Genomic DNA, 6,845 nt, shown 5'->3' with positions numbered 1-6,845 from the left:
GACCAGATGTTGTTTGAGGAATAAATATTGGCCAAGACACTGGGGATAACTCATAAAATCAAAGACTGATCTGCTGTGAATTGTACTTGCAAGATAAAAGAATGGAATGTTGCAGCACGTAGTGTTGAACGCAATAATCAATAGAGGTTTTTTAACTGGCTCTGAACTGTACAAAGGCTTGATCTAGACTAAGGCAAACCCCGTGAAGTAGCCGATGATGTAACAAACTATCACATGACCAGACGTTTAAAGTAACCATGCAACAACAAACAACAACCCCTATATATAACATTCTCCCCCTCCCCCCTTTATTTCTAAGGTCCAACACAACAAAGAGCTATAGTGTGTTTACATAGTCGTGAAAACATTTTTAAAACTAAATTTAGAGTCCCCAATTATTTTTTTTCCAATTAAGGGGCAATTTAGTGTGGCCAATCCACCTAACCTGCATATCTTTGGGTTGTGGGGTGAAACCCATGACCGGGATCGAACATATATACAAGGACACCATTACTCCAACGCCGTTCGGTGAAGTATCACTGGTAAATTTAATCATTATAAAGTAGTATACAGTTAATAGAAAGCCAATCTGGTGGGTGTATATTCCGCACTGGTTGCCTGAGCACTTCAGGGATTTGGTTGTTCGTGACCTTAGAAAGTACTCTCAAGTTCTGCAGTGAATGTCTCTATCCTGGAAGGCGTTACAGTTTCTTTTGCAGAAGGACGACCAGTAGCAGCAGTGGATTCTTTGGCAATCATTGCTTCAGCGGATTGTCCAGAAGTCGCAGTCATTCAATCTGGTTGTATGGATGGTGTTTCCTCTTTTTGTTCTGTGATACATGGTACTGGCACATTGATATGCACAGATAGCAACTGGTCTGCGTGTCGTCTCCACACTAACTCATCCTCAAATGTTACTGGATCGGAGATTGGGCCTGATTGAGCCAATACAGTTGCAGGAGTCCACTTTTCGCTTGTGGTGTAGCTATGCGGCAACACCTGCATAACCTTGTTTAACCTTCTTCTTGAATTATCTTTTCTTCTCATGATCTGCGACTGCTGATTGCGTTCTACTATCTCGGATGCCTCCTGCAGTAAGAGTAGATCAAAGATAGTTCTCAAATTCTGCTTCATTAGTAATAAAGCTGGGGAACTCTGTTTAGTCGCATGTGTCAGGTGTTGTGATATGTCACCTAGAAACTGTTTAGATGGCGATGAACCTTGGCCCTTGGAAAATTTCAATGCATGCTTCAAGGACTTGACAAACCTGTCAGCAAAACCATTCATGAATGGGTGGTAAGGTGCGGATGTTATGTGTTGGATACCACTCACCATGGTGGCAAGGTGGCACAGTGGTTAGCACTGCTGCCTACGGCGCTGAGGACCCGGGTTCAATCCCAGCCCCGGGGTCACTGTCTGTGTGGGGTTTGCACATGGGCCCCTCTTATGCTCCAGAAAAATCCATGTGCAGATGTTGTCAAGGCATTTTAAGCCACTCCCATGGATGCAATGGGAACAACGGCAGTGCGTTCTTTACCCGCACACATGACTGGCACAGTCCTGCTTTTTCCTCCATCTGGGCATCGATTCCTGGCCACCAAACGTAGCTCTGTGCAAGTTTCTTCATTTGAACTATACCTGAGTGTACTTCATGTAATAGTTTCAATACTCTATGTCGTAAATTTGGAGGAATTATTACTCGCATCCTGCACAAGAGGCATCTGCATGTACTGTTAACTTGAGCTTTCTGGAAATATACCGCTTTAATTCAGGATTAATTACCGCTATCCTCCTTTTTAATACCATCAATGGTATGTCATTGGACCTGAGCCTTAGTCACTGGAACACAACCCACCCCAAATAACATCAAGCCTCGCCCCAAATGACATCAAAACCCGCCTACAATGATGTCACTGCCCTTCTGACCCCACCCACCCTCAGTTCACACAATGCTTTCTGGCCTGGCCTCTAGTTTCACCCTCGCCAGTTGCCTGGCCCTCCTCACTCTCAGCCCTGGTCAAATCTCCCCAAGGCGCCCTGAAAACCACGCTGGTGCCTGCCTTGCTCTCGCTCACCCTGACTACTCACCTCTTGCTCGTGGGACTGGGTCTGGGTGTCAAGCCTACCTCTATTTTTTTTGGGTGGTTTCCCGCCGTTCTCCCTCCTCAGGAGTTCGGCTGCTACTCCCCTTAATAGACATTGGTCAGCGCTTCCTTCTCAATTCTCATTGAAGACCTCGCAGGTTTGCACCCCGACAGAAGTTCGTCAACCTCACCTTTGCCTCAAGCTGCTGGCCCGAATGTCGGAAACCTGACTGCTGCTTCCCTAAAGGAAAGTTCAGAAACGTCACATCAGATAATCAGGAGATCCATCTGAACTTCTCTCAAGTCTCCATCATGTCTCAATGTCTGGGACTGTGTTTTCCCGCGCTAAGGGAACTCCACCAATCAGAGCTCGATGTTGTTCTGTATTGCCTGCTCAGCCTATCAGCAACTTCAGAGCTATCAGGCTCTGATTGGTGAACTCTCACAATATCCACCATGCAGTATCGTGCCCCCCGATTGGCAGGGCCCCATGCTGCAGCGCTGTTTCATTGTAAGTCCACCTCTGATCTGACCAATAGGCAAAGGTGACAATGCATTAGCATTGGCATGGCTCTCTGACTATTGGTATTTGATCTCGTAGGAATGTTCAATTCCCGTAACAGCCTCCCCGAACAGGCGCCGGAATGTGGCGACTAGGGACTTTTCACAGTAACTTCATTTGAAGCCTACTTGTGACAATAAGCGATTTTCATTTCATTTCATTTCATTTCATAAAATTTTTTATTTTTTATTTTTTAAATTTAAAATATTTAGAGTACCCAACTCATTTTTTTCCATTAAGGGGCAATTTAGCGTGGCCAATCCACCTACCCTGCACATCTTTGGGTTGTGGGGGCGAAACCCACGCAAACATGGGGAGAATGTGCAAACTCCACACGGACAGTGACCCAGAGCTGGGATCGAACCTGGGACCTCGGCGCCGTGAGGCAGCTGCGCTGACCACTGTGCCACTGTGCTTCCCTTGGAATGTGCAGATAATATTAAAGACCGTCTTTGAGGCAGCACGTTGGCGCAGTGGGTTAGCCCTGCTGCCTCACGGCGCTGATGTCCCAGGTTCGATCCCGGCTCTGGGTCACTGTCCGCATGGAGTTTGCACATTCTCCCCGTGTCTGCGTGGGTTTCGCCCCCATAACCCAAAGATGTGCAGGGTAGGTGATTGGCCACACTAAATTGCCCCTTAATTGGAAAAAATGAATTGAGTATTCTAAATTTTAAAAAATAATTATTTTTTAAAAAGACCATCTTTGACGTCTACTTGCTGCCAATGAAGGAATACCTTTATGTGACCCAAAAATAGCTGTTAAAGCAGGTCCATCAACAATCTGACGTGAAAACCATATAGGCATTGCAGAAATTTTCTCACACTAAAACTAATACTCAATGCCTCCTTCTCTAACTGAGTATAGTTTGATTCAGCACTTGCTAAGGTATGTGACACAAAAGCTATTGATCTTTCTTCCCCTGGAGATAGTATATGTGACACCACTACTCCAACACCGTTCGGTGAAGTATCACTGGTAAATTGTAATGGTAACATTGTGTTGAAATGTACCAAAACTTCTGACTTCTTCAGTGCTTGGTGTGCTTTATCACACTCTGGTGTCCATTGCCATGCTTGTTTCACACAAAACAAAGTATGTAATGGTTTAAGTAGGGTTGTTAGATTCAGGACAAATTTCCCACAGTAGTTAATTAATATCGTATAGCAGAATAGGCCTTTATGTGTTATATAAGCGAGCAGGTATTGATATTCAGCTGCAACTTCCATTTGCAGGTAGGCATGCAATAGGTAAATCTTGCTGAACTTCTGTCCTCCTGGTAGGCTGGCAAACAAATCCTCAATCAATGGTAACAGGCATTGATCTGTGCATAGAACTGGATTAATACTTGTTTTGAAATCTCCGCAGATGCGTATAGTCCCATCCTGCTTCATTGTAGGCGCAAGAGAAGTTGTCCAGTCACTAGTAGTGATGGGTTCTAAGACTCTTGTATCCACAAGTCTCATTAATTAAGATTCTCCCTCTGGATGCATGCAGTATGGTACTGCTATGGCCTTGAGATTGTTCGACTGGTTATTTTGTTTGATCTTAAGTGGCACTTGCATTCCTTTTATGGATCCCTGTGTGTCCTTAAATACACTACTGTATTTCTCTAAGGTGCTCTGTATATTCATTTTCGAAGCAACTAAGGTGTTCACAGCACCCCGGTTCAATTTTATCTTCCCTAGTCAAGAGCGGAAAACCTCCCCGGAGTGGCAGCTCCACAATTTGTCCACTTAATTCAATTTTGATTATGATATATCCTCTTAGAGACACTATTTCCTCAGTGTAGGTCCTCAGGAGGACATCTGCTGACTTTAATGGTAGGTGATTTAATTTGTGTTCATAGATGGTCTCAGGAATTAAGGATGCAACATCTTCAGTGTCGACCTCCAGTTTAAAAAACATTTTTCCAATTAAAGGGCAATTTGCTCAGGCCAATCCACCTACCCTGCACATCTTTGGGGTGTGAGGGTGAGACCCATGCAGACACGGGGAGGAAGTGCAAACTCCACATGGACGGTGATCTGGGGCCGGGATCAACTTATATTAATGGTCTAATAAATAATGTTGAAAAAGCCAATTGTAGCAGCTTGCGATGCAGAAATACCACGGCGGAGGCGAAAGAGATCCCCTCCACTGCGCATGCGTGGGGATGCCGTGAGCGGCCGCTGACGCTCCCGCGCATGCGCCGCCTGGCAAAGTCAGTTTCACGCCAGCTGGCGGGGCACCAAAGGCCTTTCCCGCCAGCTGGCGGGGCGGAAATCAGTCCGGCGCAGGCCTAGCCCCGCAAGGTGAGGGCTCGGCCCCTCAAGATGCGGAGACTTCCGCACCTTTGGGGCGGCGCAATGCCAGACTGATTCACGCCGTTTTTGGCGCCGGTCGGCGGACATCGCGCCGATTGCAGAGAATCCCGCCCCTGATGTCAAGCGCCTTGTATTTACGTGTTTTTGATGTCAAATCATGGAGGAAAGCTTCTTCCATTTTCTAGTTGCTGGCAAGCAAGGCTGTGAAGATGAATTGTTTTCTTACAAGTAAGAAATGACCAAGACACAAATAGGCAGGGTACCTACTGCCCAGGATCTCACAACTGAGTCTGTTTGCAGAGAGCTGCATCAGGAGAGTCTGGAGCAGGGCAGAGCAGTGCTGGTGTTCCTCCTATACGGAGCTCCAGGGCCTCTGGTTAACATCTTACGAAGAAGAAACTTAACTCGGGACCAAAGCAGTATAAAGATCATTTCTTGAAATATGATTCTCCAATCCCTGGCCACGTGCTTCACGGCAGTGCAACATTCGCTAGTTGGGGGATTCTATCTTCCCGCCATTTGTCAAAGGCATTTCCCACTGAAGCCACCCCACACCGCTGGGAAACCTATGGGCGGAGGTGCGCTGCCAGCAGGAAAAGATAATCCCAAAAGCTGGAGAATTGCGAGCATGGTTTTGCCAATTGTGCCAATGCAAAAAAAGTCCATGGGCAAACTTCTCCGTAGTCGGCGCGACGTCCGCCGACTGGCGCCAAAAACGGCGCAAATCAATCTGGCATTGCACCGCCCCAAAGGTGCGGAATCCTCCGCATCTTGGGGGGCCGAGCCCTAACCTTGAGGGGCTAGGCTCGCGCCGGACTGATTTCCGCCCTGCCAGCTGGCGGGAAAGGCCTTTGGTGCCCCGCCAGCTGGTGCGGAAATGACATTGCCGGGCGGTGCATGGGCGCGAGCGTTAGCGGTCGCTCACGGCATCCCCGCGCATGCGCAGTGGAGGGGGTCTCTTCCGCCTCCGCCATGGTGGAGCCCGTGGCAAAGGCGGAAGGAAAAGAGTGCCCCCACGGCACAGGCCCGCCCGTGGATCGGTGGGCCCCGATCGCGGGCCAGGCCACCGTGGGGGCATCCCCCGGGGCCAGATCGCCTCGCGCCCCCCCCCCCCAGGAACCCGGAGCACGCCCGCGCCACCTTGTCCCGCCGGTAAGAGAGGTGGTTTAATCCACGCCGGCGGGACAGGCATTCCAGCAGCGGGTCTTCGGCCCATCCGGGCCGGAGAATCGCTGGGGGGGGGCCCGCCAACCGGATCACCGGTGCCGGAGAATTCGGCAACCGGCGGGGGCGGGATTCACGCTAGCCCCCGGCGATTCGCTGACCCGGCGGGGGGTCGGAGAATCTCGCCCCATGTGTGTGATGAGAGGAAAAATTTCAGAATTTTGAAGAGAAGTGGTAGGAGAAAAATTCCTCTTGAGGTTGAGACCCCAGAGTCAGTTATTAACTTGCAGCTGGTGCCAAATGAAAAGCCTACGCTGCTGTACCTGACCTGTGATAGCACATTAAAAACACGCCAGAAACCCATAAAGCTGTCAGCATTCTGGAGTAGCATCTCCCAGGAGTATCCAATTGCTGAGCGAACAAGCATTTTGTTGCCATTGCCCTTCACGACGACCTATATGTGCAAGGTTGGATTTTCTGTTTTCACAAAGATGAATATGGTACAAAGGAACTGACTGAAGTCTACACCTGATATGCACATTGCCCTCTCTCCCTGTGACCCTGATTAGAATGAGATTGTGAGGACCAAGCAGGCTTTCCTTTTGCATTAAACGTGGCATGTGTCACAAAGGTCTGCCGCTATAGGTCACAAAGTTGTGCCGGCGTATGTCACAAAGGTGGGCGAGTTGGCAAAAGTGGGTCATGGGGAAAAAGTTTGAAAAGCACAGTAT

The 6,845-nt window shown here is 48.5% G+C and overlaps 1 long non-coding RNA gene across 1 annotated transcript; it reads right to left on the bottom strand.

Moving 5' to 3' along the window:
• Nucleotides 1–529: 529 nt before the first annotated feature.
• Nucleotides 530–6,483, bottom strand: LOC140389299 (uncharacterized). Its single transcript, XR_011934328.1, has 2 exons — nt 6,443–6,483; nt 530–1,089 (listed from the first exon to the last, which is right to left on the bottom strand). It is a non-coding gene; the product is annotated as an uncharacterized lncRNA (long non-coding RNA).
• Nucleotides 6,484–6,845: the final 362 nt, after the last annotated feature.

This window comes from Scyliorhinus torazame, chromosome 14 (genome assembly GCF_047496885.1).
Source record: "Scyliorhinus torazame isolate Kashiwa2021f chromosome 14, sScyTor2.1, whole genome shotgun sequence".
NCBI lineage: Eukaryota > Metazoa > Chordata > Chondrichthyes > Carcharhiniformes > Scyliorhinidae > Scyliorhinus > Scyliorhinus torazame.
This window is presented reverse-complemented; position numbering and strand designations above follow the sequence as displayed.